This window comes from Rattus norvegicus, chromosome 5 (assembly GCF_021556685.1).
Source record: "Rattus norvegicus strain SHRSP/BbbUtx chromosome 5, alternate assembly SHRSP_T2T, whole genome shotgun sequence".
In the NCBI taxonomy this organism is placed as follows: Eukaryota; Metazoa; Chordata; class Mammalia; order Rodentia; family Muridae; genus Rattus; species Rattus norvegicus.
This window is the reverse complement of record NC_141538.1, coordinates 17,622,501-17,649,637: the sequence shown is the minus strand read 5'-3', so window position 1 is coordinate 17,649,637 and position 27,137 is coordinate 17,622,501. Positions and strand designations below refer to the sequence as shown.

The 27,137-nt window shown below is 41.6% G+C and overlaps 1 protein-coding gene across 16 annotated transcripts in view; it reads left to right on the top strand.

Moving 5' to 3' along the window:
• The first annotated feature begins 567 nt into the window (after positions 1–567).
• Pcmtd1 (protein-L-isoaspartate (D-aspartate) O-methyltransferase domain containing 1) overlaps positions 568–27,137 on the top strand; it is a 70,291-nt gene continuing 43,721 nt past the window's right edge. For 6 of the 16 annotated variants that reach the window (XM_087550181.1, XM_087550187.1, XM_087550188.1 and 3 more), the window contains exon 1: positions 568–714. The gene's annotated coding sequence lies outside the window, so the exon portion shown is untranslated. Of the gene's footprint in view, positions 810–3,970; positions 4,081–7,012; positions 7,153–27,137 lie in introns of all 16 variants that reach the window. The other 10 variants (XM_087550183.1, XM_087550186.1, XM_087550189.1 and 7 more) reach the window with 3 other exon arrangements.

Genomic DNA, 27,137 nt, shown 5'->3' with positions numbered 1-27,137 from the left:
CCCGTTACAGGCTGTGGCTTCGGCGTGGACCCAGGAGGCGCCAGCACAGGGTCCAACGCATCCCCAGTCGCCAGGCATGGAGAGTGCGCCGGGTCCGCACACGTCCGTCTCATCACCCGCTACAGAGACCCCCACGGAGAGGCTGGTGTTAGGTGGCTCCGTAGATCCAGTCGGCACATCACTGACTCGAGGCGGAGCTGGTGACGAACTTGGTCACCAGACCCGGTGGTCCCGAGCTACGCAGCACACAAACAGAACAGCGGCAGAGTGGGAGGAACTTCAGCTCTCGCGGAATCTGCAGAAGCCGCCAGTCTCCTGGGCAAGCCTCGCGTTGTTTGGTTAAGGGGCGGGGCGTTCAGCGAGAGGGCGGAGTCCAACCCGGGTAGGGGTGGGAGGTGTTCCCAGGTCCTGTTGACTGGCGTCTTTCTTCTGAGGGCGCCTCGCGCGTGCGCAGCTCCCAGGAGGTGGTGGCGACTAGGGCAGTCCAGCTGCCCTGGTCGCGGGTTGCCGGTCGGGCCCCGCCCTCCCGCGCCGGCGCTGGCGGACGCTGTGCCCGGCCAGTCGGCTGTCTCTGCGGCGCTCCGCCCGCCGCCGGCCTGCCGCTGCTTTGGCCTGGAGGGCTCCCGCCTACGCAGGCTCGTGACGCGGGGGCTGGGACGGGGCTCTGGGGACAGAGCGGCCGCTGCTGCTGTGTGAGCGTCTTCTGCGTCTTCGGTAAGTGCGGTGCCCGTCTGCTGCTTTGGCATTTTAAGACACCAGCCGGGAGAACGGATGGGGAGAAGCTGGGCGAGCTGTTTTGCAGAGCCAAGGTGTTTTTGAGCTTATTGCTTTTGTGCGTGTCTTTTTAAAATCGGGAAACCACAGTTTTGCGTTTACAAATCTGAAGAATTTGGGCAGGGAGGAGGAGGAGGAGGAGGAGGAGGAGGAGGAGGAGGAGGAGGAGGAGGAGGAAGAGGAGGAGGAGGAGGAGGAGGAATGCCTTTAGAAATGGAGCTAAAAGTACTGCGTGCTCTGTAAGAAAAAAAAAAAAAGCTGCCAAACAATGAAGACACAAGACTCTTGCCTTCCCTCTGGGTCCTGGTCCACAACCCCAATATTTACTCTCCTACTACTCAGGGTAACTCGACTCCAAGAGTATGCAGTCTGCCTTTCAGGATTTTGTCGGTGCATATGTGAAGAGTGTGTTTATAGAGGAAAATTGAAGTCCTATATAGAATATAGATTTTTGGGGCAGCAATGTACGGAACTCGCTACTTTTTTTTTTTTGACATACTTTATTGCTGAGTGTTACTATCTAGCATTTGCTTCACTCTTGCAGTAGCAAGGCAATTTAAAGCTTACTGTGTATTTTGTGATTTGCGACATTGTTCTGTAGCTCCAGCTGAGGTGGAACCTCCGGTGCAGGGAAAGCTGACCTTGAACTCTTAGCTTCTGCCTTCACCTCCCAAGTGCTGGGATCAAACATGAGCTGCTGTGTCTGGCCTACATGTCTGTATTTTGCAACTTAATATGTTGACTTTCACAATATCTAAGTGCACTGTGATACTTTCATACGAAACAGGTTGCTAGTGTTTGCGTCGACCTCAGAGTTTACGTGAGAGGGAATGACTGTAAAGCTTACACAGAGTTGACTTTTTTTTTATTCCATGTCATAAAGTTTAAATATCATACGACTAGATGGTAGCATTTAATTCTTTGGTGAAGTCTTGTAGACATTCAGCATCTAGAATTAAATAGTAGTCGGAAAAGAAAAAACTTCCACGGATTAAATGTTGTGCAAGGAGAAGGGAGAAGTCTGAAAGTGGAAGAAAAGTGGTTCTGCACAGCTTGCCAGTAAACAAGACCGAAAGGAAGCAGGTCCACACTGCAACTAACTTTGTTAAAGGCATATTGTTGTTAGCTTCCAAGGAGAACAGCCTTCTAAAGTAATCATAGGCAACCATCTCATCCTAAACAGACCTCCTTAAATCATAGACTTAATTGTGAACATTTTATTTAGGAACTGAACTTACCAGACATGAAGAGATCTCTCTTTTTGGCAACAATATGCTTTTACTGTTTTTTTTTTTTTTTTTTTTTTTTTTAAATAAAAGCCCAAGTGTCTTCCTGCTTCTGTGGTCCGCAGAGGCCCCAAGCGCCTGACTGAGAGCCTGCCTCTATGAAGCTGCTCTGCTTTCGTGGGTGTGCTGAGTCCCCGAACTGCATTTGCCCTGCCTTGTCCTCCTGAACGAAAGCAGCCTAATCAAAAATGTTTAAATAAGGACTGGAGAGACGGCTCAGTGGTTATGAGTACCAACTGCTCTTCCAGAGGTCCTGAGTTCAGTTCCCAGTAACCACATGGTGGCCCACAACTATCTGTAATAGGATGCTGTCTTCTGAACTGTCTGAAGACAACTATAGTGTACTCACATATAAATGAAATAAGCAAATCTTTAAAAAAATGTCTAAACGAGTGTAGGAAACTGTAATGGTGTTTAGATGAGGTTTCTGGTGGCTTCATATTAAAATAGCTGAAACTCCATAAATCGAAAGGAATACGAAGTAGACAAGATTAAACTTTGCTTATAGCATGGAGTTAAAAATGTATTACTGGGGTTTGGTCCTTATAGTAGTTGATATTTTCATTTTCAGGTGTGACTACTGTAGTTTAAGGGAATATGACCAATAGGAGGTTGTAAATAAAGTATGACCAAATTATGCATTTGAGGAGACACCCATGTATAGTTGAAGATTTGAGCTTGTTAAGGATAACAAGTTAGATTAAGTTATCTGCCCTCTATTATCTCTAACACAGTCTGTATTGGATATGTCTCACATTGGTGGCACACACAAATATTTCAGCCCAGAAAATATCTTCAACAGAATAACTTTCAGTAATGGCAACGGGAAGGTTGGGAATGGGCTAAGTGTGTTCAGAAATTAAAGTGATGGTTGGGGTTAGAGCTCAGTACTACAGAACTTACCTGGCATGTCTGAGGCTCTCCATGATTCGCCCTACCAAAAACAGTCCTCTGGCTCATGGGAAAGCCTGCTGTCTACTTGAACCTGAAAATTCTCTTGGGGACATGTTCATGTGAGTAACTAGAGATAATCAAGTGCTTGGGGTCTTGTGTTTTTTCTTTTTCTTTTTTAAATAAAAAGCACATCTGCAGTTAAAATCATCCCCGTCGTTGTCATGGTCATTGTCACCATCATCATTAATCTCTCTCCTTTTTTGGGTTTGTTTGGCTTTGTTTAGTTTTGGTCAGTGTTAAAAAAAACAAAAACAAAACAGAACACAATTTATTACATACCGAAAGTGTGAGAGTAGTAAAATACCATTTGTGGTTTTTTTTTTTTTTTTTTTTTTTTGGTTCTTTTTTTCGGAGCTGGGGACCGAACCCAGGGCCTTGCGCTTCCTAGGCAAGCGCTCTACCACTGAGCTAAATCCCCAACCCCCCATTTGTGGTTTTAAGAACAGCCATTTCAGATTTCATCAGGAGTCGTTCTTCCAAAGTTGGGATTCCTGGAAGAAGCCAAGTAGAGAGTGCGAGGAGGGGGGCTGAAAATTGAGAATTGAGTGTCAGAAGCAAAAGGAGAGAGAAAAAGGGTTTAAAAAGATTGCTTAGAATCAGATGTATAGATGCAGAAGGAGGTGAAGTTACAATTCTTTCAGTTTTGAGATATTGGAATAATGTCTAGTTACTAAGTATCCTTTATTCTGTCCTGGTGGGAATTGACTTAGAATAATTAATAGCGGGCTGGAGAGATGGCTCAGCGGTTAAGGGCACTGACTGTTCTTCCAGAGGTCCTGAGTTCAAATCCCAGCAACCACATGGTGACTCACAACCATCTGTAATGGGATCCGATGCCCTCTTCTGGTGTGTCTGAAGACAGCTATAATTAATGAATAAATAAATAAATAAATCTTAAAAAAATTAAAAAAAAAGAATAATTAATAGCTTTGCACAGCAATCTCATGTCTGTTCAGTTTGTAGCTCAGTTCGTAGTTGGAAGTTGCACTGCGTTTGACGAGCTGTGCCATGTGAAGTGCTGCGAAGGACTGTAGTCTCTACCTGCTCCGAGCCAGTACCCTGAAATGTAAGAAGTACCCGATTGTCTTGGGTTTTGGTTCTCCCTTTTCTAGCTGTGCCAGTGGTTTCATCTGCTTGTCTCCTATCTCGTCTGTGTCCTGATTTTGCATCCCTAGCTCATTTTCTTTAACCTTGAGATTTGCCGTTTGTGTTGTTATCTCTGAAAAGTTCTTACTGGGTGCTATATTCTGTTACTTTGAATTAGTTATGCTGGGAATTGAGTACCTCTTACCTTTTTATTTTAATAAACAATATTTTCTTAGTCATGTAGGCCTCAAATCACTGGGTCACCCAGATCTTTTGACTTTCATTCTCACTAGTGTCACTTTTATGTGTCACTGTGCCTTTTTTTTCTTGTTCTTCTAGCAGTTCTGTATACAGTAAGATACTTCCGATTTCTTGGTTTGCTTTTCGTCCTGTTAGTGATATTAATTGTCCTAAAAATGTTCTGAATGTAGTCTTTACTTAGTGACAAAGACCCCAAACATTTATTGGGGTGTGTGTGGGTCGGACTGTCACCAGTGAATGCTTTGTTCTCCGTTGGTCCTTGTGATGTCTGTTAGCAGGGTTCTATCACCCTAGTTCACTTGTAAAGAAACCAAGGAGTGCCTACTCTGTGGAGGGGCTGGAATTGATGCTGCAGGCCTCTGCCTAGTTCCTCTGCATTGTCTGTATTAAATGAACCCAGTGCGTTTTAGCTTTGTGTAGTGCTTTTTAGCTTTGTGTAGTAACAGACTTAGCTTTGGGCCCCCAGCTGAATGTAAACTTCAGTTTTACCACACTTTTTTTCCCCTCATGCACTGTCCATTTCTTGGGATCCCTTTTTCTTTTTGAAAATAAGTCCTGTGTAAAAGCCTAGTCCTGATCCCTTTTTTTGCTCAGTGTGTTGGTAAATCCTACCTGTTCAGATACCTTTAGGGTGATGCTGCTTACTCCCGACCGACCCTCCAGCTACTGTAACTAACTGGATTGTGAAGTTCTTGTAAGGAGAAGCCAATTTTTTTAGTTTTAAAGATTTATTATATATAAGTACACTGTAGCTGTTTCAGCTGCCAGGAGAAGGCATCAGATCTCATTACAGATGGCTGTGAGCCACCATGTGGTTGCTGGGATTTGAACTCAGGACCTCGGGAAAAGCAGTCAGTGCTCTTAACCATTGAGCCATCTCTGCAGCCTGAGAAGCCAAGTAAGTTATGAGTTTGGCATTGGCTAGTGACGGGAACTCCACTGCCCTGACACGTGAGAAGTATTTCATCTCTGCTGCCACGTCTTTCTTTTTCTCTTTCCCTGACACACACACACACACACACACACACACACACACACACACACACCACACGCTTACTAGAATTCTCTGTCTAAGACCTCTATTTTCTTGTTCTAGTTAATCGGTCATGTGAATTCTTTTAAGATTAGTAGGAAATGGTAAATTGCTCATCTAAAAATTAGTTTACTTGTGTGTTTGGATTCTTAGTATTGTTTCTAACTTAGTAAGAAGTCAGTGTTTTGGTATTTGAATTATTGTCCATGCTGTCGAGTGGACCCAGCTTCCTAATGAGCTGCAGAATCCTTATGAGCCACTTCACAGTTTCTTCTGTGGATACACAGAGATAAAAAGATGCAGTAAAATCATGTGTTGTGTTGTTTTCGTCTTGTTATGTTTGTAAGTTCTAATCATACAATCATCTAGGTGCCCACACAGATTGGATGCTATCAGGTTCTGGGTTCAGTTCCTAGGACTCCCCTCACCACCAGAAAAATCAAAAGAAAACAAAATAGCCCAAACAAATGAACAAACAAAACTCCAAAGAGTTGAACTTTTCTCTGTAGGGAAAATCAAATTGTTGTGGCCTTGAAAGGCTCAGGTGATGCTAGGTAATTCTTAGTAGAGGTGGTTTTAGCAAGAGGTAATTTGAGCCTGCTCACCTGGGCTCTCCGATTTCCTCTTTGGGTTGTACATGTTTTCTAACACTGGCTCCCTTCCTTACCACCTACTGCCAAGTACTACTAGCAGGGTGTCTGGTTTGAAAACCGAGGCTGCTGTGGCATAGTAGAGCTCATCTGCTTCTGTCTCTCTTTCAAATGCTGGAGTCAATGCCCGTCATCTTTGCTTTTTTCTTATAATCACTGGTACTTTATTAGACATTGTAAATAACATAATAAATCAAAGGGTATTTGTTTTGCTTCCATACAGTGTGCTGGTTAGGAGTCTTTGAAGAAGTATTAGAAAGTATTGAGAAGTCACAGGTGACTGGAGCAGCATCACACTGCCTGAGGTAGCACACCAGTGATTGTAGGGATCTCCGTTAACTGAGCAGCTCGGCTTTACTTTACATTCCTTCCTCTAGAGGCAAAGAAACAGCTGTGGTGACAGACCTGTGGAAAGTGAGCACTTGAATTTTCTTTGGAGTGGAACTTTGTGCGTGAGGAAATGGTGCTTTCAGAGTCTGGGCTGTGCTGAGGTCTTCAGCTGAGCATAAGTTTAGTAGAAGGAAATATTTAGAAATTCTTTACCTCCAGAAACTGGTTCATGTATGGTATTTGGGAGGACAGTTTATTTTAGCCCTGTGACTTCTAGTACTTGCAGTTTTCATCAGTGTATTTTGTGTGTGTGTGTGTGTGTGTGTGTGTGTGTGTTCTGTGTTCTGTGTATGCATCTGTGTGTGCTTCTATGTGTGTATGTGTGCGTCTATGTATGCTTCTGTGTGTGTACTTCTGTGTATGTTCTCCGTCTTTTCTGTTTCTCTTGCTGTCTCTGTCTCTCTGCCTCTGTCTCTGTCTGTGTGTGTGTGTGTGTGTGTGTGTGTGTGTGTGTGTGTGTGTAGTCTTATTCTGTAGTCTAGGCTTGCACCCCTAACACTCAGACTTACAGTTTTCCTGCTTGTGGTCTAAGTGCTGTGATTACCATACTCAACTCATCATTGTTTTTTGTTGACTAGATTGTCTATCTGTATATGCTTTGTGGCCTTTTTGAGAAGAGTCTCATGTAGCCCAGGCTGGCCTTGACATACATATTATGAAGCTGAGCATGATTTTCAACTTACTTTCCTGCTTCCACTCTTGAGTGCTGAGATTACAGGTATGGTTTATTTGATACTGGAGACCTCCCCCAAGTACTCTACCAACTGACTACATACATCCCCAGTCCCTAGGGTCAATTTAAAAATCATACTTCTCTGTCTTTTTTTTTTTTTTTTTTGAGCCGGGGCTGGAACCCAGGGCCTTGCGCTTGTTAAGCAAGCACTCTACCACTGAGCCAAATCCCCAACCCCTAAAATCATACTTTTCATATTCAAATATATGGCCAAATTTTGGAACACAGAAGTAATCAGGATTTTAGTGTCAAGAAAAGCATGCAGTTGTCTCTGATGGTTTAACAAGCATTGTAAAACCCATCTTAAATGAGTTACTTTTAAATAATACTTATACGCTATTTTAATGGGACTGGTTTTCTTTTCTATAAAGAGTGATTTGAACTTGTGTGAACCAGAGAAATTAAAAATGAAACGACCTTTCGTTTCTACAATGATTTATAGAGATATCTGCGTATAATAACTGATTTTAAAATTGACTTAGCTCTAAAAAAGAGGGCATGAAATGACTATGGTTCAGTGGCTGAACTGCCTCATTTACAATGACAAAGAAGCTTGCTTTTTACTATTGAGGATGTGTTTTGCCAGTATGTGGTAATAACTGGCTTTATTGTCTCTCAAGAATGTAAAGTAACTGGCACTAATTCTGTGGGTGTGCGTATGTACACATGTATGCACTCCTGTGCACGTACGGCACAGGAGGGAACATTCACACAGAGTACAGTGGAAATAGTCTCCCTGCTGTCTCTTCAGGAAAAAGGAGTTTCCGTTTGAGTGGCAATTCCTGGAATTGAGGTCCTAAATCTTTTGGTATTGTTTTCCTGGTGACGTCTTGATCTTACTCTAGGGAGACCAGTATCAGACTTGAGACTTCCACAATTACAAAATAATAAACTTGGGTTTAAGCCATTAAGTTCTTGATAGTTCATTAAGGCAATGGTAGAAAACTCCTGTTACTATGTGTATTGTAAACATTTCATTCCTTAGGGAAGTGGTGGTGTAGGATGCTTTAACTTGGGAGAACTGTAAAATTATCTTGGTCATAAAGTAGTAATACTTGTGGGTAGTGACGGGGATTCTCATTAAAGCCAGTGGGAGTAATTGCAGAGAACAGCTGCTTTGAAAGGCAAGGGGCAAGGTGGGACATTTTGACTTCAGAGATACCAAATTTGAAGTGATAGTGGAATCCCCCTTCCCTGTGAAATTAATCTAGACATTTACTGAGTACATTGAATTAGTTGCCCAATCAGTAAAGCAGGACAGTAGTTACTGTGCTCTAAAATCTCAGACCAGAGGCTCTCAATCGTCCTAATGCTGGGACCTTTTGATATGGTTTCTCTTGCCATGTTACACAATCATATTTATTTTCTTTGCCACTTTAAAATTTTGCTACTGTCATAAATTATAATGTAAAATTTTTTTTTTTTGGAGACCGAGGTTTGCCAAAGTGGTTATGACCCACTGATTGAGTGAGAGTGGACGTCCCATACTGTGTGTTGGAGACAAAAATAAATAACAAAAAAAAACTGAACCAACTAGTGAACAACAACAACAACAAAAACAACAACAACAACAACAACAACAACAACAACAACAACAACGTTTTGGAAGAAAAAGTTTGCACTGGAAGAAATTGTGCATATTTATTGTCCTCCAGAGAAACCTACCTTGTGAGCTGTAGGCACATAGCAACACATTTCTATCCTGGGTCAGCCAGCTGTTAAACAGGACAACCAGTTTGCAGCAATGATGTTGGATATCATGTTGCTTTTTAAGTTGCTGTCTTGAGACATGTTTTAGTCAGGGATGTTTTTTCTGCCTGTAATCTTAGCGTTGGGAGAATAAAGAAGATTGCCAAAGTTTGAAAGGTTGTTACTCTCATGTGTAGGCAGTGTGCCTATACAACACATTTAAGTATATAAGACTCACACCTAGTTCTTTACTGCTGTTAAAAAACTAATGCGAGGGGTTGGGGATTTAGCTCAGTGGTAGAGCGCTTGCCTAGCAAGCGCAAGGCCCTGGGTTCGGTCCCCAGCTCCGAAAAAAAGGAAAAAAAAAAAAAAAAAAAACTAATGCGAGATGATTAAACATGTGAGTTAAGGTCCAGATAGCAAATTCATGGCTCTAATTTATACTGTTAAGAGTGCTTTCAAGATAATTTATTAAGATAATAATGGACAACAGACCAGATTGCTCACATAGATAGATGGTTTTCAAAACTGTAACTCCACAAATGTGACATTTAATGTTTTATTCACTTGTTGAGACATGTCTTCTCCTACCAGTTCCCCATTTGTGGACACGAAAAAGCAGCTGAGCATCTCTAGCTCCAGTTGAGGTACATAGTGGCTAGGAGGCCACGGGGCAGAAATTGCCTATTTCTCCTATAGATAGATCTGTACTGTCCTTGAGAGGACACAGTTTACAGGTTAGGACAGCTTAGTTCTGCAGAGACAGAGTGAGCTTATCCTTACTTAATTCCTGAGTCACTAAGGTCTCTGCGATTCCTGGACCAGAAGGCTGAGGACTGGTGCTCTTCTGTGTAGCTAACAGGGGACTGCACTGACAGACAGTTACCTCTTCAACCTGCCTCAGTTCCAGAAGCCCTGTTAGTTAGGCTTCCCATAGTTTGAGATAATATTGGTTGTTCTCAGATTTCTGACAGGGTTGAAACTAGTTATAGTCTCATGGCTGTTTAACTTTGAGAATACATATTTAATTGGATCATTCGTTATCAGATAGTTTACAAGCTAGACAGGACATAATATGTAGACTTTAAGCCTTTCTGAAGCTGGAGTAGATAAATAACTAAATGTTCTGTTTAACTGATAAAATGTTGGATGAGTTAGATGTTAGATATATTTTATACTTTATAAATTACAAAATGATAATAGTTGTACTCAGCTTACACTTGAGAGAAAAGTTTTTTAATTAGACAGAAAGGGTGAAGTGTAGGTTGATGTCATTATGCAGGTGAAGGCAGACCCAAGATAAAACGAGGCCTGTCATTGGATGAGAAGGAAGGGAGGAAGCAGGAAGAGAGGTTTTAGAAGGAGATGGAGAAGCAGAAGAGGAGGGAGAAGCAACATGGAGGCAAACGTAAACAATCCTTGCCATGTATGTCTACATAGATACAGGTAGTTATGAATATTTAAGGGATGGATTTCTATAGGTCAGTTTATCTTATCTAAGTGGGTGCTTTATATCTTTATTAATTGGTTGTGAGTTTATTGTGTGGATGTATTGTGGATTGAGAATTTAACATTTAAATCTGATTGTTGGGTTGTAGGTTATTGAGTCTTGATTTTACCGGGTAGCTGGAACCACAGAACTGCGGCTAGTAGAGAGCCACCTGGAGAGAGACTAACCAGAGATAAATTATGGTTAGTTCCATATGGCCCCACGGGTGTGGGAACTATAACTCTAGGGACCAGTGTGGCAAGGTGCTATTCTAGACCGGCTCGTGGATCGTCTGAGTCTGAGAGTATGGGGACAGCATGGAGCTGCTGAGACACTCAGCAGTGCCATGTGGCCCTATGGGTGCTACTGCTAGAGTGGGTCAAAAGGTTACCCATTTTTTAATGTTTACCACACCAGAGGCCAGCCTTTTAGGTAAGCTAGTGCTCTAAAATAAGACCCTGTTTGAGAAACGAAAACAAAAATACTGCCCCCAAATCCGTATTTTTGGTTCTTTTAACACATGCTTTTTCATTCAAAACAAACAAGTAAAATGCACTCCCATGTATGCTAGAGTACTTTCTGACACTTAGCACACCTCCATGGAGTTCATTTTTTTTTTCTGTTTTTTTTCCCATGTCAACCTGAAATGTCATAAGAAACTTAATCTTTTCAGAGTAAACTTTCCTGTTCCTCATGATTGGCTTTTGATTGGAATTTAACATTGCCAAATTCCCTATTCCTTTATTCTTTTGAGATTTCTATCTTTGGTCTGCCTGTTGTAAAACTTAAGCAGTTCGTTACTGGTCTCACTTATCCTTATGCAGTTGAATTAGTGGTTGTAGAGGTTTATAGAGGAGACACAGGCAACAGAAAGATCATATTAACACTGTACAAGCTGACTCTCACTTGGGGAAGACTCTAAGGTATCTTTGTAGACTCTGACAGTGTTTTCTGCCATAGAACTTTGTGGCTGAGTTGGTGGCTTCCTTGCTCTAGGACTGTTAGTACCTTTCCTAGATTAGGATAGACATCTCTTTTAAGGTTGGGGGCTGGCAACAGGTGTTTGAAACTTTGCCAGGCTCTGAACAAACCCTCATCACCTAAATTTAAACAGGAAGACAGAGGGAGTGTTTGCGGTTTGTGGATGCTTTGTGTGGCCAGGTGTTAGTTGCATCCTCTTTCTTGAACAGCCATTGATCCAGCAGTTACCATTCTGGTTTCAGGATTCTGTCTTCCTGGCTCCAGACAGTGGGGAGAGACCATAGTAATCTGAACAAAGACTCTTTGTTTTCCTGTTGAATAAAGAATCTCCTAGTGCAAGGATTTGGCTAACAGAGTGATGACGGGGTGGGGACACACACACAAGAGGTGAAGGCAGGAGACTCAGGATCCTTTGGCAATCCTTGTCTGGAGAGTTGGAGCTGTCCCGTGGTACATGGGATTTATTTAGTCAAGGTGTGTGGGGTAGAAAGGAGCAAGAGAGAGATATTAGTACAATTACAACCCCCCCCCTTTGTTTTTTGAGACATATTACTATGTAGTCCAGGCTGGCTTCATACTCCTGGTGATCCTCCTGATGACAGGCAAGTGCAACCATATCTGGCTTATGTCACCCTTTTGAGGGCATATGTAAGCCGGTAACTGAGGACCTGAGTGAGCTACGTTCCTTGGAGATGAGCCCTGGCTGATGATTGTGTAACCAGAGTTTGCCAGGTATTTACTTACCTATGCTAGTAGCAGAAGCAGTTGTTCATACATGTAATTTGCTGAAGACTTTTTCCTTCCACGTATTTGATAGGGGAGGGTGCTGGGAAGCTTATGGGTTTTGGTGCATTGTGGAAGTCTGGTATTTGAAAGGCCTGCCAAGCCTGCTGCCCTAACCAGGAAGCAAAGCCCTTTGCTGCCTGTAGTATCTTCAGTGCCATCTGCTAAACATTAACTACTAGTTGACATTAATGTAGGAAATAGCATACTTTCACATTGGCTGGTCCAGTGGTTCTCAACCTTCCTAATGCTGCTGACCCTTTACTGTAATTCCCCATGTTGTGCTGGCCCCCAACCATAAAGTTATTTTCATTGCTACTTCATGATTATAATTTTGCTACTGTTATGAATCGTAATGGAAATACTTTTGAAGGTAGAGGTTTGCCAAAGGGGTTGCAACCCACAGGATGAGAGCCACTGGTGTAATTCCTGGGAGAATGACGTAACTAATGCACCTTCACTCTAGGCTTGCGCCTCTAGCTTTTGTACCCTTTGCTTTTGGGTACAACTATGCAGGAGCCTTTTGATTGGGATGCCAGTTTCTCCTTTGTATTAGATTGTTTCCATTTCCCGATTCACAGCCTATTTCCTGTTTGCCTCCTGTATATCCACACGTAAAAATGGAAGAATAGTCACAGTATCACGTTGGAAAGATTGGAGGCTTTCCCTGTAGCATTAGAGGGTACTGCATCTATTGTTGACTTACTTGTAACAAAAGGCATTTTGTCGTTTTGTAAACAGCATACAAAAACCATTTTATCTCTCAAAACCAATATGCTGTTGCCAGTGATGCTGTTAGTGCGACCTTGAATGAGTAGTTTTACCTAAAGAGATGGGAAGCTAGGTAATTGTGCTTAAGACATTTATTTTATATGTAAGGGTGTTTGCCTGTCTGTGCACCAGGTGTGCCCTAGGTGCCTATGGAGGTTAGAATAGGGTGTCAGACATACTAAAACTGCAGTTACAGATGGATGTGAGCCATCATGTGAGTGTTGAGAATCAAATGTGGGTCCTCTGGAAGAGCAGCAAGTGCTTACTAACCTCTGAGATCTCTCTCCAGTCCCAATTATTATATTTCTTCCCTTTGCGATTATTTTTCTTAATTTGTTTTTCACAGACGTTAAAGTGCTCTTTCGGTTTGTGTAAACGGAGAAGTAAATGGGTCATAGCTTTGCAGTTGGTTTGAAAGGTTAAGAGAGCAGTTTCAGATGTCAATAATGAATTTTTTTTATCTAGTCTCACTTTATTGCTATTGTCACCACAATTCAACAACAAAGAATTCATGTGACATACACAAAAAACTCTTGTCACATTAAGGCAGGTAGGTGAAAGAAAGGACTGAGGAAGTAGAGTATACTTGTCTTTTTTTTTTTTTCTTTTCTGAGCACATTTTAAATCTGCATGATTCCAGCTTTTTATATAGTTTATGCATAGAGCAGCTTCTGATATTGTTCTTCTGTGAAATTGTTGGGAATCTTTGTATTTATGTATATTTCTCTGTATACTTTTTGATGATAGTAAGAATCGCCTTGTGAACGTGAAGACACAGAACCACTCCTTCACGCTGTACTGGGGTCCTGTGTCTCTATGGCAGTCTGTCTTTGTCACATAAAAACTTCTGAAAATTACTTACAACTTTAACCAGGTTGACATCAGCACTGCTCTTACTTTCAGGGCAAGATGGGGAGTTTATTCTGAGCCACATATGATGGACTATGGCCCAGAGATGTGGATTTGAACAGCATATTCTACAGTAGAGTGGGTGTACAATTGTGTATTAACTAAATACATTGGTGAGGGGCATTGGGCTCTAGAAGAATGGGCAAATCCTACAACATTTTTTGGTTTGGGTAGAAGCTGGTTTAACAGTGAATTCCAAAAGTTTTACCTAACCGTCCTAGTAATATTAAGTCACATACAGAGATTGATAAGAGTTTCTGCTGCTGAGATGAAGCACCATGAGCAAAAGCAACTTGGGGAGGAAACAGATTGTTTTGTTTAATCTTAAATACAACAGTTTATCATCAAAAGCAGGAACTCAAGTAGGGCAGGGACCTGGAGGCTGGAGCTGAGTCCTTGGAGGAGTGTTGCTTACTGGCTTGCTTCTTGTGATTTGCTCAGCCTGGGTTTTTTTTTTTTTTTTTTTTTTTTCCTTATTTAAAGATTTATTTATTTATTTCATGTATAGGAGTACATTGTGGCTGACCAGAAGAGGGCATGAGAGCCCATTACTGATGGTTGTGAGCCACCATGTGTTTGCTGGGAATTAAACTCAGGACCTCTGGAAGAGCAGTCAGTGCTCTTAACCACTGAGCCATCTCTCCAGCCCTCAGCTTTTTCTTTAGCACCCAGGACCAGCAGCCCAGAGGTGGCATCATCCACCATGGCCTGGTCCCTCTCACCTCAATCACCAATTAAGAAAGCATCCCCAGCGACATGCTTGTAGGCAGTCTGAGAAACACATCTTATTTAAGGCTTTTTCTTCCTGGGTAACTCTAGTTTGTATGATCTTGACAAAAACAAGCCAACAGACCACTGCCATCAACAAAAACAACCTCCCCTAGTGTATGAGTAGCCGTGTGCATTGCTTTATTTTCTCTCCACTCGTGCATTTGTTTCTGGAAAGTAGATGTTGAGTTCTGGTTGATTGCTGAATTCCTTCAATCCCCTGTGCACTTTCTAGTCGTCCCATCTTCCCATGCATTTTCCCTTAAAAGTGCCGCATAAACTATTGAGACAAGTCCGAACACTTTATGTGAACTTAATGTCTGATGTGTATGCATTTGAGTGACTCTTGAAATGAGACTTTTTTTTAAAAACGAGGATAAAAAGTTTTCTTATTATTTACAGAGGCAACTGATGCCTGTTGAGTGCTCAGACTACGACAGGCAGAAAAACATTACGAATAATTCTAACATTAAATAAGATTTTGTTATAATTTGCAGATTGCTCAGTGCAGGTCACTTTTGTTATTAATACTATGCTTTTCTCCAGTTGAGTTCTGTGATATATAAATTTTGTTTCTTAAAACTAGTCATCTAGGGGCTGGAGAGATGGCTCAGTGGTTGGGAGCACTGACTGCTCTTCCAGAGGACCTGAGTTCAAATCCCAGCAACCACATGGTGGCTCACAGCCATCTGTAATGGGATCTAATGCTCTCTTCTGGTGTGTCTGAAGACAGCTACAGTGTACTCATATACAAAATAAATAAATAAAAAGAAAAAACAAAAAAAAACTGGTCATCTAGATAGTTGTGGAATTAGGACTCTAAGCTAGATACACATTATATGACTTATTATTTTAAATGTGTTTATTTTATTTATGTAGAAATGAGTGCTTTCTGTTAGAGCAAAAAACTCAGTGTACAGAAAACTTGATGTACAGTGGTTCTCAGCTTGTGGGTTGTGATCCCTTTGGGAGATCACCAGGATTACCTAAGACTACTGGAAGACACAGATACTTATAATTCATAACCATAGCAAAATTACAGTTAGGAAATAGTAACAAAAATAACTTTATGGTTGGTCTAACTACAGTGTGAGAAACAGTCTTAAAAGATCACAGTATTAGAGTTTAGAAGCACTGGTCTAATAGGACTAGCAAATGAGTAAAGTTACATTCCTACTGACATAAATCTTACAGATTTCTTTCCAACCTTTTTTATTTGCCGAGTGTAGTGACAATATATATACGACAACCTGTATAGATTCAGTTGAGATATACTTAATAATAAATTGAGGAATATTATTTTTGTTTAGAGCTTTGTAATACAGAAACTTTCTGTACAATAATTTTAGCAGAATTAAAAGACAGTTAAAAAGAGTGGCTTTTGGGGTTGGGGATTTAGCTCAGTGGCCCTGGGTTCGGTCCCCAACTCCAAAAAAAAAAAAAAAAAAGAGTGGCTTTTGTTATGGCTTACACACACACACACACACACACACACACACACACACACACACACACACGTATCTATATATACACATATATACACTTATGTAATATTAGTAAAAATAATGCTCATTATTATTAGTAATTTGGTAAATTTTGAAATTGAAAATATTTTTGAAAGATATTTTATGGTCATTTTGCTTTGAGAAATTAGGATTGGGCCTTGTCCCCTTGCATTCCTTGTTCTATTGTTTGAATAGGCCCCTCCCTTAGGATACCTTTTAATGACCTGCAAAGATTGAATTTCCTTTTTTATATCTAACTTGTAATCTTGGACAGGGAAACTGCTAGTTAGCTCAGTTTAATTCTGACCTTCTAGGATTCTGAATCGAGCTTAGCTTTCTGTTTCCCACATTGTTCCTGAAGCATAAATAGGGGGTTCGCTTTGTTGGGTGAAAAAAAGGAGTGAAAATTCTTTATGTATAGCACTTCAGATATGTCTAAATGACAGCACAATTTAATATCTTTGTCATTTATTTAAGAAGTTTGCTTTCCTCTTTTCATTTTAAAATTCTATCCTTTTAAATGTTTAAGTAACTAATTGAGGGTACATTCAGAATTTTATAGTGCACAATTATGAGTGGTTTTAGCACATTGTTTACTGTTGATTTGAAGACCAATACAATTAGTACTAAGTAATTATTTCTACACAGAAACTAGTCTTGTAGAACAAAGACCTGAAATCATCTGACATTTTTTCCATAGTGAGCTTGTGTTCTGTTCAATTTACTGAGTCAGTCTTGTAGATGCTAAATACTGATAGGTACTGATCTAGAGCTTCAAAAGCTTTGACAACATAGGTGTGTCTCATGCCCTTAATAATTTTGGCACTGTGAAGGCAGAGGCAGATGGAACTCTGTGAGTCTGAAAGTTCTAGGATAGCTAGGGGCTACATAGTGTATAAGACCCAAAGTTAACCTGTAAGCCTTGCAAGCCCAAGGACCAGGTAGCTCTGGAATGGTGGGAGTTGTAGTTCTTTGAAAATAAAGAAGCCTCATTATAAATTATGGTGGGTAGTCAATGAGTTTGTCTATATAAGTCCCTGAAAAATGTGTCTCCAGTCCACTTGGCTGGCAATTCCAGGAAGTGGTCCTGACTAACACCCACCCTGGAAAATTAAAAGGTCACTTCAAGTTTGATTCAAATGGTAGGACTTTTTTTTCCCTCTGGCTAATCTCAGATTAATAGCTGCCTCAAAAACAAATAAATAACTTTGACAAACATTTTGATTGTTAAGTGGGGGTTTTCAAAATGGTTATCATTTGAGTAGAATTATTAAACCACTGTTGACCATTTCATCCTTTAAGTTGACCTAAGCTGGTAGCTTGAAAGCCAAAACATTATTATAGTCTGATATGATATCATGTTGGGTTCCTGATTTCCCGCTCCACGAAATCCAGTGAGTGTCCTCTTCTGGTCTCTAGGCACCTGTATTCATGTCAGAGAAACAGAAACATGCACATATACATAAATAAAAATCTTTAACAACAGTTTCTATTTATGATCGAATACCAAGTTAATATGATGTTTTTGGCCAGCCAGTGGTGAAACAACTTCCTTAGTCTTTGCATTCCTTGATAAGTCTCCGTAATTTGGGTCAGTAAGAAAGTTCCCTCTGGTTCAGTTGCCACCAAACTCAAAGCAGCCTTGGTCCCTGATGCCAGGGACAGTAGCTGTGGGCTTGTGAAGTGTTCTTTGTTTATCTCTTCACACACTGTGTTCTCTCTTGGATTACATTCTCTTTTGCTCCAGGGCTGGGTGAGCTTTGTCTCCTTTTTTGCAGAAAAGGAGCAGCTAGGAACAGTAATTGACTCCTTTTCCCAGGGTGCTAAGGGGGAAGGAAAATGAGTCAGCGTTCATTCTCTTCTCCTCCTACCCGGCTACATCTGTCTGCCATCTGTCTACTTTCCACCTACTTTGACTCTTTAAGACATCTCCAAGCAGTCCCGGAGACACCTGCATGTTGTCTCGACCCTCAGCCGTTCTCTATAGCAAATGAATTTAATCTCTAGGCCTTAATTTCGGAAGGATTGCAAGATTTCTCAAATCCTTTCATTCAGGTAAGAATGTGTGAACAGGAAGAAAAAAATGGAAGAGAAAAATGGCAGGAGGGACAGTACAAGCTGTGACCAAAGTAATAGAAATATTGAGATGTGGGCACCTGTGGTAGCCAATGAGACACAGGGAAATTAATACACAGGTGTGGGGAAATGACACCCTGAACACTTGCGAATTAGCTACAACTTTTGACGTGTATTTGATACATTTTCCTTTGAGATGATTAGCTCAGAGATACTATTCAAGTTAGAAGATTATTTATTATTTGAAACATCAGAACAGTCATTTTAATACAAACTAAACGAGCTTTGATCTAATCACTTCATGATCCCGTTATCTGGTAGTCAGACTGTCATGGCCTGCTGTGTATATTTGTGGTGCAGCATGATACCTGTGGACTTTGGAAGAATATTTGATATGAAAAATACTTATATTTGACTAAATGAAAATCGTAAAGTTGTTACTAGGGTGATTCGGGTTCCCTCTTGGGAATCTCAAGTTTTGCTAGTAAGAACTTAAAAATGCTCTTGGAAGCTTGAGGACTATTTTATCAGTGTTTGAGGAAAGATCACAGGGCAGATGTGCTACAAATGCTCCATCAGTGAGAGGAGGGAGGTGGAGGGAGTTAGGGTCCAAAACAGGGATGGCTTGTTGCATAGCAGGAGGTGGGGAGAGTGAAGTCCAGACTGTCAGGATGGCATTTTTTGTGGGGTTTAGAAAAAGACACAGAGAAGGAAAAATTATGCTTTCTGGATTTAGAACTCAAAAACATGGGCAAGCTTATCCGTGAAAATGGCATGTAAGGGCTTTTGGGGAGTTTATTTCATTAAGAGGATTGACACACACACACACACACACACACACACACACACACACACACACACACACACACCCCGTGTTTGCTTTGGCAGTCTTTAGGTGAACCATCTTGGAGGTAGACTGGTGGTGGACTCCTGCCCTGGTGATTGACAGACTTGATCTTTTCTCTACCCACTCCCTCTTCTCTCTTTCTCTCTTTTTGAAACAGTTTCTCTGTAGTTCTCTGCGTCCTAGGACACACTTTGTAGACCAGACTGTCCTTGCAGCCATCCTGCCTCCCAAGTGCTGGGATTAAAGGTCTTTGCTGCCCTACCATGCATGGTTTATTGGATTAATTCTTAAGGAAGGAGACATGATGCCCCAAAGCTGCCAGGGGTCGGGGGCATCATTAATGGCCTCCAAGACTACAAATTTCTGTTCAGCTTCCTGTCAGTATAAACAGGACACTCTCAGTGCTGTGCTTAAGAAGCACACAGAAGCAGAAGGATGGTGCAGCAGGTAAAGGTAAACCCTAGATGCCATGGTTGATGGAGAGAACCAGCTCCTGAACGTTGTCCTCTCATCTCCCAAGCAACTTGTTATGGGATCCACCCCCCACCCCACCCCATAATAAAGCATTTAAAAAAACAAAACTTGTAGATGCTTAGAAAGTTGGAAAGTGGTTCTGAACACCAGTGTTACGTACGATAGTGTTCACTTTTCTGCAGGAATACTCTTAGAATCAGACCAGTCAATATTCTGACGATGTTTACAGCGACTCTCACAGAAATGTATAATAATACATGTCTTAGTCAGACTTCTTCTGTCTGGAGTCACAGGACTTATGGGGAGTCTTAATATAGTAAGAGAATTTGTTGGTGACTTACAGTCTGTAGTCCAGCTTAGCAGTAGCTGTGAATGGAAGTCCAAGGATCTAGCAGAGGTTCAGTCTCACAAGGCAGGCAGGCAGGTGAAAAAGATTCTTCCTTATTTACGTAAATCTCCAGCAGAAGGTGTGTCCCAGATTATAGGTGTGTACCACCACCCCTGGATCTGGGACTTGGTTTGTCCCAGGTGACCTTGAACTCAGAGATCTCCTATATCTGGGATTCATAGCCACTTTGCTTCAGAAACTTGTATCTCCCAGTCTCAAGATCAGGAACAAAGGTGAGCCTGCCAATTCTGGATTGTAGTTCATTCCATATATAGTTAAGTTGACAACCAGGAATAACCACTATAATACACATAATAATGGAAAAAAGATATTTTTGAAGCTCCATGTGATTTCTATACTGATTTCTTTCTGCCCTAGACTCTTTTAAATATTTGCCCTTTCCTTAAGTTATTCTTTAGGCGCCTTTATTGTGATTCTTGTATTTCTCCATGCTATTGCTTCAACTTGCCAGCTTTGTTCTATTACTTCATGTCAACCCTTTAGGAGCTAAAGGCATAAGCCAAGAGCTCTGGCTTCTTCCTGTTCATACCCTCTGACACTCACTAGGTATTTACTTCATTGTCAATGGTTGTACTTCTGGTTTTTTTTCTAGTCATTATTTTTGGATAGCATTTCCAATGTGTGGTCATTGATTAGGTTTCAGTTTTTAGTGGCTCTCCTTGGCTCTCCCTTTCTCCAGTGTGCAGGGAAGACTCTCGAAACCAACTGCTGAGTTTCCAGTTTTTATTACAAGCACAGTGCAATTGCTGTCCTATAAGTAATACATTGAAATTATTTTCCGGGACTGGAAAGATGGCTCAGCAGTTAGGGACACTGATTGTTCTTCCAGAGGTCCTGACTTCAATTCCCAGCAACAACATAGTGGTTCAAAACCATCTGTAATGGAATCCAGTGCCCTCTTCTGGTGTGTCTGAAGATACTCACATACATAAAATAAATCTTTAAAAAAATTATTTTCCTTGTCTTTGGCTTTGTTTTTTCTTAACATTTTTATTTATTAAATATTTTATTTTTAGTGGGCAAGTACTTAATGCACGTCTGTGTGATCGTCATGCTTTTAGTGTGAAATGTCCATCATAGCATGTGCTAGACATTTGGTCTGCAATTAATTGTTGATGCTGTTTTGAGATTTTAGACATCATAGCTTGCCCTGCTTGTCTTCCCTAGCTCCCTCCACTTTCTGTCAGTCGAGTGCAGGTAGCCTCCTTGTGCCCCTGGAGCCATGACCTCCAACTGCTCAGATGCCATGACTCCCCTGGCCTGGACTCTTCAAACCATGCAGCTATTCGGTCATAGCACTAGGAATGAAATGGAATATCAGAGTTTTATATGGTATATGACATTATAATCTGTCATTTTGGTATTTATAATAAGGTGTGATAAAACCAGGCTACTTACAGGATACGTAGGCTGCTTAGTAAATCTCACTTCATTTACTGTTACAGAGTGGGTGTTTATTTTATGATACTCTCTCTCTCTCTCTCTCTCTCTCTCTCTCTCTCTCTCTCCCCTCCCCCCTCTGTGTGTGTGTGTGTGTGAGAGAGAGAGTAGACAGAGGAAATTGTCTTCAGTTTCTGGGCAGTTTTCCACTGTCTGTTGCTACAGTATTGTAGGGGTGCTGGGGTTACAGATCCTTCACCACTCCTGTCTTTCCCCATGCCTTCTAGAGATTGAACTCAAGTTACTATTAGGCTTATATATATATGGCAAGCTCTTGTACCAGCTGAGCCATCTCACTGGCCCACATGTGTGTTCTCTCCTCCCCCTCTCTCTCCATATATATATATATATATATATATATATATATATATATATATGTATGTATAATAACATATCATTCTATGCAGTGAGTATTACCATATATTCTTTCTATCAGGTCCACTATAGAACATATCCTCTTTTACCCAAGTACTTTCTCCTTACTTCTAGTAATAATCATTGAACTGATTTGTAGATTTTACATAAAGACCTTCCAACATTTCTTTTCCTGTGTGCCTGGCTCACTCACATTGCACAATGTCCTCCAAGTTACATACTGTAATAACATGTGGCCGAACAGTATTTCATTATGACTTTATACTTTTTTTTTTTTTTTTTTTTTTTTTTTTGTGAGACAAGGTCTCATGTAGCCCACGCTGCCCTCAACTTGCTATGTAGTTGAGGATAACTGTGAACTTTCTGGCCATTCTGCCTTTACCTCATAAATGCTGGCATTATAACTATGTACCACCACACTCGGGTGGACACATTTTGTTTATCAGTTACATGATGATGAATCCCATGTTGATCCACATCTTAAAAATTTTGAATACTATAGCAATGGTTGTGAGAGTGCAGATACTATATCGACTGTAGTCCTTTTGAATTTGTATCTCTGAGATTATGGGATCATCTGCAATTTATACTTTCAGTTTTCTAAAGACACATTTTCTGTAATGACTGTATTAGCATTTCTACCAGGAATAATAGTAGGTCCTGTGTGCGCATACCCTCATCAACACTTTTTATCCTTTTGTCCTTTTAGAAAACAGACATTCTAACAGATGAGGTGATATCTTCCTGTTTTGTGTGTGTGTGTGTGTGTGTGTGTGTGTGTGTGTGTGTGTGTGTCTGCACACACGTGTTTGTATCTATGTTTTTGAAATAGGGCCTTGCCATGTAGCCATGGAAGGAAAACCAGAAGAACCATCAAACACAGGGAAAATAATTTAGGTGTATTGCTCGGTAGGACTGCAGCCACATTGTCTGTGTAGTAAAAACTGCAAACTCAGCAGTTGGTTTGGTTTGGAGAAGGGGAGAGGCAAGGAGGGCCACTGAACTTGCCTTGTGAACTGAACACTGACCACGACGAACTTGCGACCACTCCACAACAGCCTCCTTAGTGAAGAGATTACAGGTATAGCACTGTAAATGGTCTTATGGTGGTTTTGATTTGATTTTTTTTTTTCTGGGTATAGTCATGGTGAACATTTTTCATGTACAGGTTGGACATACTTATGTGTTCTTTTGAGAAGGCTTTCATCAGATCAGTGGTTTGAATGTTCTCTGTGAGTGTGTCAGTTGTCTTTTCATTATTGCCTCCTTTGCTCTTCAGAACTTTATAATTTGCTGTAGCCTCAGTATTTCATGTGTGTTGCCTGGGAGTCACATCTATAAATGTGTTCCCTGATGAATGTCGAAATGTTGAACATTTCTCCCTGTTGCCTGCCTGCCCCCTCTTTTACCTCCCACCCCTTCTCCTTTCCTTCTATTAAGTCTTAACCGTGTAGCCTTTGATGGCTGGGAACATTAGCTATGTATGTGTAGACCAGGCTAGATCAAACTTGAGTAATCTTCCTGCTTCTGTTCCCTGAGTTGTAGGTGTGAACCACTATGCTCTGCTTCTCCATTTTCTTTTAGTAGTTTTAGTCAGTCTCATGTTTAAGTTTTTGATTTTAATTTTTACTTATATGTATGTCCCTATGCGAGTGTGTCAGATGTGGATACAGGTGACTTCAGAGGCCACATGAGGGGGATAGATCCTCTGGAGCTAAATAACAGGTAATCGTGTTAGGGTTTTAGTCTCAACCTGTGCCCCCGGACAGAACACACCAAGCCAACAACATGGTTGCACGTGGAGAGGTTTAATGAGAGAAGAAGAGTAGAGGAAGAGAGGAAAGGAGGCAATGGAGGGAAGTGGGAGTGGGGGGAGTAGAGAGAAGGGACAGGGATGGGGGGGGAGAGCAGAGAAGAACAAAGAGCAAGAAGAGGGAGAGGAGGGGGCAAGCAGGCCCTCATAGAGTGTCAGGCACAGCTGGCTGTTGCCAGGCAACTGTGGGGCGGAGCATACCTGGCTATTCTCAGGTAGCTGTGGGGGTGGAGCTTAGACAGAATACCAACAAATTGTGAACCACGTGGGTGCTTGAACAGAATTCAGCTCCTCTGTAGGAGCAGCAAGCACTCTTTAATTGTGAACCATCTCTCCAGCCCTTCAAATCCATTTTGAATGTAGTGTGAAATAAGATCCTAATTTCAAGTTTTGTGACAATACCCAATTTTACCAACACAATTTACTGAAGAGATTGCACTTGCTGCAGTGTGATGGCGTGACCATCATTTACTTGTATTCCTTGACATTTGGCAGTAGTGGGTGGAGATGGCAGGCTCTTATGTTACAGCTCCTGTGCAGCCCTTGAGTTGTGGGACTCTCATATCTACATGTATGACAGATCTTGCACAGGCCGTGACGACAGCATTATGTAGCTCATAGCAGTCAAGGCCTGTGGTCCTCTTCTTTTTAAGGACACCTGTCCTTTAACCTCAGCTTTGCATGCTGTTCCTCTTCTTCCAGTTATAGCTCTTTCTGATCTGTTCAGCTGCTTCTTTTCAAATGCTAAGTAACCTGCTTAATGCTTCACTGTACCTTTGCTCTGCTGTCTGAGATGCTGCTTTCTCTTTCTTAAATTTTATTCTTTCTCATACATTACATCCGAATGCAGTTTCCCTCCCTCCCCTTCCCTTAGTCTCTCCCTCCTACCTTCTCTCTATCCCAGATCCATCTCCCATCCCCACCCCTATCCCTTTCCCATACCTCTCAGAAAAGAGCAGGCCTCCCAGGGACATCAGCTAAGCACTACATAACAAGTTACATTAGGACCTGGCATATACCATCACATCAAGACTGGACAAGGCAACCCAGTAGGAGAAGAAGGGTTAGAGTTAGCAGGCAGAAGAGTGAGACAGCTCCCACTCCCACTGTTAGGATTCCCACATGAATACCAAGCTACTTAGTTATAAACATGCAGAGGACCTAGGTCAGAATTCTGCAGGCTCCTTGTTCTCTGTGAGCCCCCATGAATCCTGATCAGTTGGTTCTATGAGGTATGTTCTTGAGGTGTCCCTGACCTTTCTGGTTCCTCCAGTCCTTCCTCCCTTTTTTTCCATGGGACTTTCCAAAGCTCTGCCTAATGTTTGGCTGTGGAATTCTGTATTAGCTTCTATCACGTGCTAGATGAAGTTGCTGTGGTCTCTCTGATGACAATTATGTTAGGCTCTGGTCCCAGAACACTCTGCAGGCAGGACAAACTGTAGGTCAAAGATTCTGTGGCTATGTTGGTGTCCCAGCCCTTCTACTTGAGCCTTGCCTGGCTCCAGAAGATAGATGCTGCTTTTTTTGTATCAGTACCAACACTGCTAAGAAAGTAGTGAAGAAGAGGCCCCTGAAGAGCAATCTGTTATGAGGCCTCGTGTTGAAACAGGAGGAAAGGCAGTTCAGGAGGGTACCTCCCAGCCAACTCAAGTCAGCCTGAGTGACTTGCTCCTGCAGCCAGAGGAAGGGTGTTTGTACTGCTTACTGCAAACTTGACATGCAAATGAGGCTTTGTGGTCCTCTCTTCAGCAACAGTAATATTAACCCCTTTGCTAGGTCATCAGGAGAAGTGCTTTCACTCAGACCCACATAGGAATGGGTGTAGGATTCAAGAGTTCTCCAAGGCTTATGCTAGCTGAAAGTTTGGTGTAAGCTGTTTGAAACAGTGCTAGACAGCATATTCAAGAGCTGTAATAGTACGTTGTATGGTATAGTGCTTTGAGTGAGAATGGCCTCTGTAGGCTCCCATGTCGAATGCTTGATTCTCAGGAATGGAACTGTTTGGGAATGATTAGGAGGTGTGGCCTTCATGGAGGAGGTGTGTCCCTGAGAGTATTTTTTGAGGTTCAGAAGCTTATGCCAGGCCCAGTCTGTTTGTGCCTGTGCCTGTCTCTGTTGTGTCTGTATCTCTGTCTTTTCCTCTCTCTCTCTGCCTGTCTCTGTGCCTGTGCCTGTGCCTGTCTCCACCTCCTCTACCCCAACCCCTAGATGTGTTCTCAGTGCTTCAGTATCATGCTGGACCGCTGCTCTGCTCCACCCCTCAATGTTCATGGACTTTTTGAAACTAACTGTAAACAGTCACCCAATTACAAATTGCCTTGGTTATGGTATCTCCTCAAGCAGTAGAAAAGTAGCTAAGGCATACAGCGTCTAAAGGCATATGTGATGTGTTGGCATAATAAAGGTGGTAGTAATCTGCAGATTGTCTTCTTGCTCAAACAGCCAATAGCTACCAGTTAGAGTCAGATTGTTCATGCCCCAGTCTCTGCATATTTACAGAAAATGAACACCAGGAGTAGTTGGAAAAGAATGGAGTCTAATGTTGGCATGAATAGTAATTGTGCAATGATTACCACCTGTCCAGGGTCCCAGGTAGAGATGGTTGGCCCTCACTCATCATCTGCATTTATTTATAGTTTTTTTATTGGAGTTGAGCTTAGTGTGTGTGCCCTTACAGTTCCGGGGTTAGGATCCTTAATAGGCCAATTAAAAGCCAAGTTAATAGTGAAAAACAGGAAAAGAGAATTTGTTCAGCATAGCCAAAGAGGGGAGAAGAACATTGAAATCCAGCGATTTCCCATAATCCGTCTTCATATCTTTTTTTTTCTATTTTCTTTACCATATATATTTCTTTACCATATATTTATATATATTTACCATGTATATCATATGATATTGATATATATAATAAAAAAGGAAATTCTGGTATATCCAGAATACTCTATAAACTTGGGTATATCATTAATCCAAAGGTTGACAATCGTAAGCCAGATATTACATCCATCAGTGCAACCGTCTTCATATCTTAACATGAGGATAAGGTCTAAAACATCGTCATTAAGCAGTGTGGCCTGTTTGAGATCAACCCACCTTAACCCTCCCCACCCCCACGCACACACACTCAAGGGCAGGGACCTGGGCCACTGGATATTTCTTCCCTTATGGGGATACTGAGCTATCCTGGGCATTCGAAGGAGGAACTTGTGCATGCTGTGCAAGAAGAGCTCTGTTCTTGAGCTTTACCTCACCCTTTCTGTCCTCATCTATCACTTTCAGTTGTGATGATCCCACATTGTCCAGGCTGGCCTTGAACTTACTGTGTAGTCAGATGACTGTAGCTTTGACCCTCTTCCATTCTCCATATGTTAGAATTGCAGGCACGTACTACCATTCTGGATTTCTTTTAAAGACAAGATCTCCCTGTGTGTTGCCCATTTTGATCTTGAACTAAATCAGAGTCCAGGATAGCCCAAACTAATCCAATTTGTAATCCTTGTGCTTCATCCCCTTTAGTAAAGTGATTTATGGCCGGCACCTGGTTCTGATTTGATACATCTTGTAGTTTTGATTTTTCAGAAAAAAAATTTTTTTTTCAGACAAGAGTTTCTTGGTGTATCCTGGCTGTCCTGGAAATCACTCTG